The sequence below is a fragment of the Pristiophorus japonicus genome, chromosome 6 (assembly GCF_044704955.1).
Source record: "Pristiophorus japonicus isolate sPriJap1 chromosome 6, sPriJap1.hap1, whole genome shotgun sequence".
NCBI lineage: Eukaryota > Metazoa > Chordata > Chondrichthyes > Pristiophoridae > Pristiophorus > Pristiophorus japonicus.
Genome location: NC_091982.1, coordinates 4,645,624 through 4,658,272, shown reverse-complemented (window position 1 = coordinate 4,658,272; position 12,649 = coordinate 4,645,624). Strand labels below are relative to the sequence as shown.

Genomic DNA, 12,649 nt, shown 5'->3' with positions numbered 1-12,649 from the left:
TGGGAGTGCATGCTTTACAGATACACAACAGAGGCCTCTCCTGCTCTTCTTCAAAATAGTGCTGTGGGATCTTTTACATCCATCTGAGAGGACAGGCAGTGCCTCTGTTTAACATCTCATCTGAAAGACAATACCTCCGACAGTACAGCACTCCTTTCACCGCTGCACTGAAGTGTCAGCCTAGATTGCAAACTCAACTTTCTGGAGTGGGGCTTGAACCCACAACCTTTTTACTCAGAGGCGAGAGTTCCAGCCAGAGTAAGTGGAACAGGAGAACATGAAAGAAAGCTGGAGGGCAGAAATGTAATAAAATAAGAATTATATAACCTCTGAAATCCTAGAAATATAGATGTTGTTTTTCCCTGTTGATGTGATGCTGTTCCAGGCAATTGCTGAAGGCAACAGAATCTCTTTTGAAATCTAGATTGCTAACAGCTCAAGAAAAGATTTCCTCCAAAACTGTTAAAGTGGATAGCGTGTGACCATATATAGCAGCAAGAGAATTCCATTGTTTTTCCACTACCCAGAGTGTTTCCAGACAGTTGGATTAATAGCACAAAGAATGTTGGTGCTTCCTACAGAGCTGGAACTAGGAAAAGGCAATCAGCGGAGGGTGGGAGGATATCCGTGGCCCAGCCAATTGCAGTGAAGCAGCATTTTAATTGATCCCAGCTGCTTGTGAGATGAAAGTCGTTCTGGCAGCTTTAGTCACCTATCCCCTGGGAAGCTGGTGGTTGGGCTCTGGGCTCTGTATCTCTGCTCCCGCCTTGCCATTTGCTGGTGAGATTGGAGCGGGGGTGGGTGATCGAGTAGAGTGAATGAGCATAGTTTGAAAAGCTCTTGCACGGAAAAACCGGACTGAGCTTCACTCACGTTGCTGCGAGCTAGGCAGCGGAAGCGAGAGAGAGATACAGAGAGGGAGAGGTAAACACAGACTGTTGGCAAGGGAAGTGAACACTGACGGATGGAAGGTAAGACCTAAAGAAGTAAAGAATGGAGAAAGCTATGCTAGTGCCAAATCAACAGCACAGATGGTGTGTTAAAAATTCAATTGTTGTGGGGCTTGTCCAGAGTCTCTCTCTACATAACTTTGAAATATTTTACGTAATTTTTTTTTTAGCAGCAAGAAGTTTATTAAAGACACATAAAAATCTTATTTCTTCACTTCCACAGCTTAAAATTCTTGTATGGAAAAAATGTACACCTAAATCTCTTTAAACTGGTATTTGTTACCGAGACAATGTTAAAATTTTAGTCTTCCAGCACCATTGAAAGAGGTTAATCAAGTGCGACAGGATATTTGAAGGACAGGTTGTACTTAAATTGCATGGTGTGACCTTAGTTACAGATCTGTACGATGCCTGGCTTTCTGCACATTTGTAGCCAGTGCAAAGATACTTGTGCTACTAACAGATTGTGGGGAACACAGCACTGGTAGAAAAGTGTGCTCTCATTTTATAGCAAGGAGGGTAATAATTTGCATGAATTTGAACAATGCTGGTACTGGTGTGTTTTAGAAAATGACATGTTAAAATGTTCTCTCCTATAATTTGTAAATTCAACCACTAATTCCACCCTCAAAATGTTCTTTAAAAGAGCCTGATGCTCTGCATACTGTAGTCCTGGGCCACACAGATCAGCAAAGACCCTGGTGCTCTATACAGCTAGCTGATTGGAGTTTGGGTGGTAGTAGGGGTTACAGCAGTTACCTTAGTACCACACTCTACCCTCTCCCAAACTGGGAAGGGTAAATGTTAGTTGGAAAATGCACGAGTGCGTATGTAATTAAGGACAGGACTGGCCACAGCCGTGATGCCCTCACAGTTGAACAGCCTACCAGCACTCTTTTTGTTCCGGCTCTCGCACACAGAATGGATAACTGCCAGCACCTGTTGAACTGCCGGTGCCTTCAGGAGGAGCAGGGAAAATGAGAGAGTTGAAAAAAGACACTGCCTCATTAAAGCAGGACGGAAGGAGAGTCTGGGCCTTGTGGCATACACTTATTAATGAGCGATCCAATAGCAGGAACTGTATAACCCTGGAGCCGGATGCACCGATTCAATTCTTCCTTCCCAAGAGTAACGGTATGATTTGTAAGAGAGATTATTTTTTTTTACAAGTTGCTCCATTTGACAACCTAACCAAGATCACACACAACTCACCTGATGAAGAACCGCTTTGGATGTGAATGGAGGCTGGGTCTGTGCTTGGGGAGTTTCCCCTGCAGTTACTGTAACTTGACCTGCTATCCATTTACCAGAATAAGAGCTGAGGCTTCCTGTAAACCAATATTTTCACCACTGACCCGGAGAGACAGAAGGGAATTGTATCATGTTGGAACCAAGTGTTTTTTTTTAAAAAAACCTCTTGCAGGGATTACAAATGGAAATCAGGCATGGCACGTTTTAGATCATGTTGCATTCAAGCAGAGAGATAAACGGACAATGAGGTGAGGTTGGGTATTACTACTCCAGGAGGGGAATGCCATTGATGCTTGGGAAATGTTTAAAGGTCAGACGGGGAGCAGGCGGGATCAGTCTATTTTATGTACTGTTTGTGAGATCTTGGCCCATGTGGCTTTGACAGGAAGATTGATGGGCTGGTGAAGCTGGGAATTTAAGTAAGGTGGTTAATTGGGGGGAAAGATCCAGTCGCTGATAGCTGTCCCAACTCTAACATGTGAAATACTCTCTCTCTGACTTGCGGATACTCAAAGGTGTTTTGTCGTGTGGCGGGGAGACCAGGCTGGGGCCAGAGCTTGTCGGGGGAAGCACGAGAAAGCTAAAAAAAAAGTTGGGCAGAGGTCAGCGGTAAACCGCCAAGCCCTCTGCAATTTGAGGCCGGGGCTATTTTAACACCCGGTCTCATTTTAATGTCTCCACAATGACTGCTGCCTGGAGCCTGGGGAGCGGGTAATCAGCTAGCTGTGCACCACTGCCGGGGACCCAGGGAAACAGTTCCCAGTGAGGTTACGTGAGATGGGGGGGCATTTAATGTGCTAAATGCAAATTTCATCGATCTCTTTAGTGCAGTAAGAGCATAATACTGTAAGTGAGGAAGATAGTGAGGAAATTCAGGGAGGCCCAAGATTTCCTCATGGGGCCAGGAGGAGCACTCCAATTTTTACAAAAGAACACACCTGTGTGTTTCTGGCTCTGATCCTGCTTGCCGCCAGCTTTGCTCTAGATATATTGCAACCTCTTAGTCCTGCCACTGGAGATCACACGGTCTTGAATTTCCTCACTATCTTCCCCGCTTATATCCTTATGATGATACTGCACTAAAAAGATCGATGAAATTTGCATCCAGCACATTAAAGCCTCATAAATGGCATAATGTGCTAGACTAGTGGTGGGCAAAGTCTGGCCCGTGTGTGGCCTGCCAAGTCATTCTATCCGGCCCGCTGGATGGGACAGAAATAGAACGCGAGCCGGAGCTCGAGCTGTACATTCATCTATCCACTTTTCGCTTCTCATGGGTCAGAGACAGACCCGAACTGCAGCCAAAGGGAAAAAACATAGTACTACTTCATTAAAATTAACCATTAGCAAAAGCGATTCTCCCTGGCCCAAGGATCCGTTCCGTCATTCTGGGCCCCAATGGAGTACTCGAATATGCCCTATTCATTTTAGAGTGGAGTCATGGCTGCTCATCTCCCCAAATCCCTGACCGAAGGAAGTGCCCAGCGCTGCATCGTTCCCCTCCCGGTATCCAGAGTACGGCGGCAGGGGAGCTCTCATCTGGCACCAATTGAGACGGCATTTGAAACCTTTGCAGAGTGACATAAGGGCAACTGAGGTGGGGAATTGACACTGACACAGGCTCGAGAGAGAGTACAGTTCCGTTTAACAGCACTGATTTACAGAGACCAGAACATACCACAACACGTTCAACTTTTATCTTTGATTAATTTCTAAGCAGTATCGAATACATGTTCTGTATGTAAGATAGCATCTGGCTCCTACCTGAATTTATGTTAATGCAGTGTTATGTTAATGTTTATGCAGTGTTGCCTCTTTTTTTTTTAGTGTGCGGTCCCTTTAAATTTGCTGCGTGGCCGGCCGCTCTGCAGGATCTCTTCCAGCGGCAGGAGCGGTCTGCGCAGGACCGCACAATTGGTGGAACATTGGTGGGTCCTCAACAACTCACCAAAACTTGTTAAGTGGCCCTCCAGCCCAAATAATTGCCCATCCCTGTGCTAGACGCAAGTTTGATCTTTTTGCCAGCTTTGATGGCCTGCCCGCCTAAGCCCTGCAAGGTTGATTTGCATAGGAGTGCCACTCAGCTGGTGACCATGTGCCTGGGAATCTCCTGCTTTTAGGCCGCGAGTGCCCTCCTATCCTCTCATTCCGGCCCCTGTACGCCACAGGTTAAAATCCGGGCTTCAGCGCCAGCAAAGTTAGCCCTGCAAAGGCAGTGCAGGAGAATCAGTGCTCTTGTAGACGCAGTCAGTACTGGGACAGTTTATACTGGCTGAGACAGCCGGTGCTGTTTTTCCAATCTATTCAATATAACAGATTGTACTGTGTGCGTTTGCCAGCACTGAGTCTGTTATTGGTCATTGCACATTTTTATGGAATCACAGTTCTTTGATCAGCCTAATTCATCTGTCGTCTTTGACTGACTAAAGACAGGCAAACCTAATCAATTTTATCTGAACTAGACACACCCACACAATGAGATGAGCAACTGGTCTATTCAATTTCTGATTCTTTGCTGACATCTTGCTGGCAATTCAAAGAAACCCACATAATCTCATATCCCAGTGGGTCTGCCCCAACCTTTCTCCTCCTCCCACTCACCCGAAAAGCTCTGAATTAAATTCTCTGCGCTAGTTATCAGATATATTCAATTTCCAAAGGAAAACACACTGTTCAATGAAATTGTTCAACTGGTAAATGGACTGTTTAATATGGTACTGAGCCTACAGACCAGGATGATCCCCGATTTGATCAATTGTGTCAAGTTAATTGCTCTCAGTTCAGGTAACTGGGGCAGTACAATTATCCTCTGCATTGATTCATTGGGGCTGGAGGAATAAATGGCATTCCTGCTATAAAATGTTGGTGTGTGAGGACAGGATAGGGCTCGCTGTGATGCCATTCCTGGTTGAATGTCCTGCTCACACATGGAGAATGAGTGAGGTATCATGGAGCTGACAGCACTGTGGATCGACACTCCAGCCAGAGACACGGCCTTCAGCAATCGTGGAGAAAACGGGGAAGAAATATGGAGGAAACATTTGTTCAATTGTCTCTTTTGACCAATTTTCCTATAACTTGATCGACCTTCTATTGGGGTGATCTTGTTCCCCCTTCTGCCCATGTTCTGATTGGCGCTGTAAGGAATAGCAGTTCAGCAATGCGACTGTCTCTTGATTACTTTCCCCTTTGACTCCCTGTCCTGCTCAGCGTTGTTGCTTTAGATGCTGTAACCCTCAATTTTAACCCTGCTCGCACAGCGGGAATGATGTGAGCGGGGGGTCAAATTGCTGGCTGGGCACTAACCCCCCCCCCCAGTGTTCCTGCAGAGTTTATGCCCCCACTCTCTCCGTTTTAACTGCCTGGTTTTTAGTAGTGCCAGGATCCAGTAACGTAAAAAAGCTGGTAGCAAGCAGGATCAAAGCCAGCAGAGGCACGGGTAAGTTGTGAAGTTGAAATGATTTTAAACACATCTTGACAGCCAGGTGCCATGTTGCAGCCCTCTGTAGATGTACTTCTGTAGGTATGAAATTTGCAACCACATAGAGATGAATAGAGTGAGCAGAGTTACAGATACTAACCATTGGTGCTGTGTTCCCTGTTAATGTGTACACATGGTAACTATTCAAAGTACTTTAAGATTATTTGAACATCACAGTCTTCACTTCCCATCAATGTGTAATTTATGTGTTTGTCATATAAAGTTGTAGTAGGCAGTCTTATCTGGTGAAGCCTTCTTTTGGAATTATGTACTCCTGTCATGCATTTTGAACTGCTCCCCAATCATCATCATCAGCCCTGATGTACAAAGGGACCCTACCAGTTCCAGGTGGGTACCCTTGCTGCCTACTCAAGAGCAGGTGCCAATCAAAAGTGGGCGGGCCATCGGCGGGTAAGTCACCTTGTTGATTTTAACTTTCTACTATTCAGGTTTCTGCTGGGTGGGTATGGTTAAAATCAACATTGAGTCAAAAGTAGAAAAATGCCCTGTTCTCCAGCACTGAATGATCAGTTTAATGAGCACAGAATGAAGTGTTGATATTTTTCATGTATTTATGGATGATGGAAAAATACTGTAATAGATCTTGGGCCAGAGAATCTGTGGGCTACACCCACTGGTGACCTCTGACATGGCCACAGTATGCAGGGTCAGAGGGAGGTCATGCTATTTACATACTCCAGGCTGGTGCCTATGTACTAGGGATGCATCTCTAGCGCCTGGCAGAGGGGAACGCTGAAAGTTTTGGCACCAGATGCAGACTCTAGGGAAGATAGAGACCCTCCCAGCACACCCCCCCCCCCCTCCCCACACACAGAATGATGTCCTCAGTGCCCATCAGATCCCCTTAAAATTACAGTAACAAAACTTCAATCTTTAGTGGTTTTGGCCAACAAAATGGCCCTGGATTTCCAGGCGAGTCTATATGCCAGTGGGTGGACTGGTGCACCTCCTCTCTCTCAGGGTACCAGTCCCCTGCTGCTTCACCAGGCTGGGGGGGTGTAGAAAATCCCAACTTGATGTCCCCTCCCCTGGCCTCTGACACCAGTGACTATCTTTGGGGTGTTTGGAGATTCCATCTCAAACAAAGCCCTGAGGATCTACATATCCAGGTCACGGCTTACTTTCCAACCCCTTCTGACATATTTCTGCCAAACATTTGGTGGAAATGTGCCATAAGGTGCACTCTTTTTTTTTTTTCTGGCCCCTGTGTTTTTGAAGTGCATGGAGGGGATTGAAGGCATATTATAAGAGCAAACGTCTAAGCGCTTGATACTGATGGGAGTGTATTTAATTTCCCAACACGAACACTTTTGTGACATGATGTATATGAAGGTAGTCTGGTGCTGTGGGCTCATCCATGTTTGGGACTGAACTATCTATGAATGCTGATTTAATTTAACTTGTAAATCATCTGCTTGCAATTGATTTATCTGAACCCCGATTATAACAGCTCAATAGCTGTCAGTATGGCTGAGTGCCCTGCAAAGTGAAATCAACATGAGCTATAAGACCAGCATGACAATTGCTTTCAACAAAATGACAGACCATGAAAAAACCACTGAATATTGCACAAGTTGTTAATTTGTATGAAAATCCACTTCCACCCAATTATCACAATGGAATATATGTTTCAAAGCAGAGAATTAATTTATTAAAATCTCCAGCAATCAGCCATGTCTCTCTCAAACTATGTCTCCGATTGATTTCATAAAATCAGTTCTTCTACAATCAGTAATGGAACAGTTAATCTAAATGTTCCAAATGGGCAGGGTCCAGGGATCATCTTCACTTGCACAATCTCTGGGAGCTGCTGGTGTGAAAATAATCCTCTAATTGGGAGATCGCTAGGAAATTGGGTATTGGTGCAGGATTTAAAGGCCTACCACTCCAATCCATTTTGACAGGTGGAGTGGTCATCTCCCATGCACTGTAGGCTCTCTACAAGAATGCCACCACTAAAGGGAGGAGCTCATTGCTGCAAGGAAGCAAATTCTTATCGATCGATTAACAGAGTGAGGCAGGCACTACATTAGATGGATTTAAGTAGAAGAGTTTGCACCTTCTACGTTGGGTTTAGTGCTATGTAAGTGCCGTTTGCTCCCAATGTGTAGGTCATATGCAGCCAGCAATCCCAAAGTAAACTTGCAGAATCCACTAAGACCAGTGAACAGGACATGTTCTTTGCTGGGTCTACCCTCCGGCTAGGCTAATTAAATCCAGTGAATTTATATTGGGCTTGGTGGCAGTTGAATGAGCCCTACCATGTTAATGGTGCTAATATAACGCTAAAACAATACAAACTAAGATTAAGAGGTTGAAATTCACATTATAACACTGCCAGTTGGCACTGGGCAGCACAGGCCTACCTTCAATGGTAAGTGGCATCGACACCTCTCCCTAAATTCAGTCGGCTGTTTAGCAGAGGTGCCGAGAGGCAATGCTGCGCCGACTAACACCACCCGCGTGGTGATGTCATCCAGCATACAATGCCTCTGACTCTTGTCGCAATATTTGCTTTGTATAGCTGCCATAACAGGTGGTGGCCGTACAGCCTGAAAAAGCTGTCTTAAGAGCAGATCTCGGGTGGAATCGGTGAAAGGATGTTTTCTCTATTTATTTTATTTATTTATTATTTATTTATGTATGCGTGTTTTCATTCGTTTTAAGAGTGGGGAAGTGTGTATGTGGATCGGAGAAGTTTTAGGATTTGGTTTCTTCCTGTTTTTTTTTTTCTAGCATGGCGGCAGCCTCCCATCGGAAAATTCAGTAGGCCTCCTGAGCTCCTGCCCGAGGATGTGTGCAACGCCACTTTTTAGCACTGCTCTCATCTTTGGGCATAAAAAAACTGAATTTAGGACTTTGATGCTACGCGTAATGTCCGCCGCTAAAATCAGCACTCGGGCAGTGATACCACCTCAAACGGCCATAATGAATTTCGACCTTTTTGTTTCCGATATTCCTTTACCCTGCCTGCATCAGGGTGCAAGCCCGGTATGTCTGTGATGTACTTATGAATGACTCCACGAGGCAACATGTTGTACTCAAACTGTAGTGACCTTGGTCCTTTATTCCAAACTCCAGAGTGAGGCACAAGCATGGTATGCGGCCTTTTATACTGGGCCCTGCCATCAGGGCAGGAAACCCCCGGTCTCCACCAGTTGCACCCTCTAGTGGTGCCAGCATAGTATATACACACTGTAAACCTTATTGATAGTACATCAGGTAACAAGTCTCCATCTTATGCAACCACACAGTGACTACACAGAGTACATCCATAGTCAGCATATACAACATCACTTTGCCCGCGCCCCCCCCCCCCCCAAATCCCCCAAAGTCCTTAGTGCAAAGGTAATTGGCACAATGTGCTCTGGCTTCGCTCTCCCCAGACTTAAGTGCCAATAGCCCTTGCACCTTGGCTGTGCTTTGGCTTGGCTCTCTCCCTGTAAATCCTCAAGTCCTTTTGCCACAACGTTGGGTAGTGGTTACCAGATTGGATGGTTTGATGATGCAGTGGGTTCTGGGTGTGATCCATGTGTGTGTCCATGGTTACATAGTCATTTCTCTTTCTTCTCCCCCCCCCCCCCCCCCAAAACCCCACAGCAAGATCATGCATTAAGGTACAGGATTGGACACAGTGCAAGTAAAAGAAAGGAAGAGAACTTTTCTTTTTAGTTTGTATCGTGACACCTTGGTTCAGTGACTTGCATTCATTACCTTCTACGATCGTGTGCCAGGATTGGGTAGATTGCATTCATGGTTCAGTCATGGTCTGTACAGGTAGCAGTACAGGTATGAAAGGACGCTATTCTAGAACAACCGGATGGGGTCCTAGTCGTCTGATGGTGGTGCTTTGCCCCCACTTAGCGGGGTGGACTTAGTTCACGCACCTAGCTAGGACTCGGGACCTTTGCCATTGCCTAGTGGTGGGCAGATCCACAGATGTGTGTGGCCTCTCGGTCCTCCTTTTGACTGCTCTCTAACGGTGTTGGGAACTTGGCTGTTCCAGGTCCCGTTTGGGGAACTCGTTAGTTCGGACCTTTCTCTCCTGGACATGGCCGAGGTAGCGACTGGGTCTGGGGGCTGTGCCGTCTCCACCCTGGTGGTGGGCAATGGAGGCCGACTGCGCCTATTGGCGCCATTTTTGTTTCCAGGTCCGTGATGAATAGTGCCATCGGGTGCCTGCAGCGTGGGATAGACCTGGGGCAGGGTATCAGGATCGGTGCCTTCACCTTCCTGAGGTCGCACGCTTTCTTCTTTTGGGGACACTCTATTCCCGACATCTCGCAACAACATTTTGTTCTTTACATTAGGAATAGTACCGACAACATTTTGTTCACAATCTTAATTGGTCCGTTACATTGATTGCCATGCATACAATGTCTCTAAGTTCAGTTGGTTGCAGGTCTCCTTTTAAGAGAACCCTGCTGGCTTTACCCCAGTCAAATCCTTTGTTAGACACCACGTGTTGTTCCCTCAGTGTTGCACCTTGTGATATTGCCGCAGCCATCTTCTTTTTTTTTCAGCAGGGACACCATCTTGCCTCTGTCCTCGAGGTTGACTGCCTTGATCCTTCTCTCCCGTGATTCTGCCACAAAAGCTGGAAGAGTGTCTGTGAATTCGATCTTCCCCAGGAGTCCTGCCACTGGAGCCGGGAAGGTACTTTTAGGTCATTCCGATCGGATCATTGCCACACAGTCGTGATAGACGGTCTGTGCCTCAGGTGCTGCACTGGTCTGTTCTCTGGTGCCTGGCCCAAGCGAAGGTGAGGTTTTGCTCTGCCTTTGAGCACGGGGGACATCGATTGCTGGAGTGAAGAAATCTTCCCATTTCCACTGGATCTTCCCCTTCCACCTTCTTCCAAGTACCATTGGACCATCACCTGCAACAATCCAGAGGTAACTTGTGCACCACGCCATTATGGATTATACTTGCATCTGCACTAGCAAGGACTGGGATCAGCTCCTTGGTGTAGGTGCACAACTTTTCCTGTACTGGAACCAACTCGGGTCATTTTTTGTTTCATAGCCACTCGAAGGCATCCTGGCTCATCACTGACTGGCTCGCTCCCATGTCCACTTCCATGAAGACTGGAATGCTGTTTGTCCTCCAGTGAAGCTGGAAGTTGAGATAATCTGTGGTGCAGATATACACTCCATATACAACTTCTTGGAGCTGAGCTGCCTCTCTGGCCAAATCTTCATACTCCCTGCTGGATTCAAAGAAAAATTACCGACGACTCTGCTCGACGGTGAGTTGTATTTCTTTTGCACATACGCTGGAGGTGGCCCTTCGTGTTACAGGCTTTGCATACGTACTCAGCAAACTGACACTGGTGAGCCCTATGGTTTCCTCCACAACGCCAGCATGGTGCTACTCGATTAGCACCCCTCAGCAGACTGAGTTCTGGAACCCTGAGGTCTGTGCTCTCTGCCCTGGGCAGAGCCACGTTCTACAGTCTTGCCTGTGAAAGGCACCATTCTGTATACAGTACTTGCTGGGTTTGAGTCCACAGGATGAATAATTTGCTTGGTGCTGCAGGTCGAGGTCATGAACGCCTGACTGATGCTGATGGCCTTCTGCAGGTTGACTCTGGTGTTGGCAGATAATAGCTTGTGAAAGAGGCCCTCTAAGCCAATTCCTATAACGAAGATGTCTCTCAATGCTACGTTGAGGTGCATGCCAAAATCTCAGTGCCGCAAGTCTCCTGAGGTCGGCAGCATATTTTGAAATCTCCTGGCCCTCAGGTCTGCGGTGGGTGTAGAATCTGTGCCTGGCCGTGAGGATGCTCTTTTGCTTTTAGTTGGTCGCGAATTAGTTCAGTCACTTCATCGTATGTCTTCTACTTGGCCTTCGTGGGTGCCAGCAAGTCTGTGACAAGGCAGTAGACCTCGGGCCCACAACTGGTCAGCAGTATAGCCTTGCGCTTCTCCGCCAATGTGTCTGTCTCTCCCCTGCCAGGTCATTTGCCACGAAATATAGCTCAAGCCTTTCTGTGAAGGCATCGCAATCATCACCCTCGAGTCTTTTAATGTGCAAAAGGTAGCCATGATCGAGTGAAGGTCCTTTTATTCTCATCGCCAGTTATTATGTCTGTAATGTACTTATGACTCCACGAGTCAATGTGGTGTTCTCAAACTGTAGTGACCTTGGTCCTTTATTCCAAACTCGAGTGCGACACAAGCATGGTGGGCAGCCTTTCATACTGGGCCCTGCCACCAGGGCAGGAAACCCCTGGTCTCCACCAGTTGCACCCTCTAGTGGTGCCAGCATGTACTGTGTGTATATACATCAGGTAGACAAGTCTCCATCTTTTGCAACCACAGTGACTAGAGTACATCCATAGTCTGCATATACAACACTGGCACCACAGAACTGAAGTGCACTACACCTTGCCTGGCCTGAACCTAACTAAACTTGTAGGCTCATCTAATTGCATGGCCCTGACATGCCCTTGGAACAGGCTGTTGCCTGACAGAGACCTGCACCCAGAATTGGGCATGGCAAAACCTGAGGACTGTAGCAGTAATGGCACTGGGCTGCATGGCCTTTGGACTGCTGTTTAAAAACAACAGTAATAATGCCTTCACTGTATGGATTTGTTGGGTTGTGTGGCAGAAAAAGGTCTTTTACCTTTTTTAGCTGCCTCAGACCTTGCAATCTGAAAGGCCCTAATTAAAGTCACAAACATCCTCTGACTGTAACCATGGTGTAATGTCCCTCCTCATCCTTCCCTAACACTCTGCAGCTTTTGACAGTTAAAAACACCATCTTCCTCCAATGCCTCTCCTCCGTTGTCAGCTCAGAGAGAATGCTCTTGCTTGGTTCCACTCCACCTAACCAATTGTAGCCAGAACATTTCCAACAATGGCTTCTCTTCCTGCCCATGCACCATTACCTCTAGTCCCCCAAGGATCTATTCTTGGCTTCCTCATCTACACGCTGCCCC

The 12,649-nt window shown here is 46.6% G+C and overlaps 1 protein-coding gene across 1 annotated transcript in view; it reads left to right on the top strand.

Moving 5' to 3' along the window:
- The first annotated feature begins 732 nt into the window (after positions 1 to 732).
- Positions 733 to 12,649, top strand: part of mid2 (midline 2) — a 278,557-nt gene continuing 266,640 nt past the window's right edge. The window contains exon 1 of the mRNA XM_070882565.1: positions 733 to 971. The gene's annotated coding sequence lies outside the window, so the exon portion shown is untranslated. The remainder of the gene's footprint in view (positions 972 to 12,649) is intronic.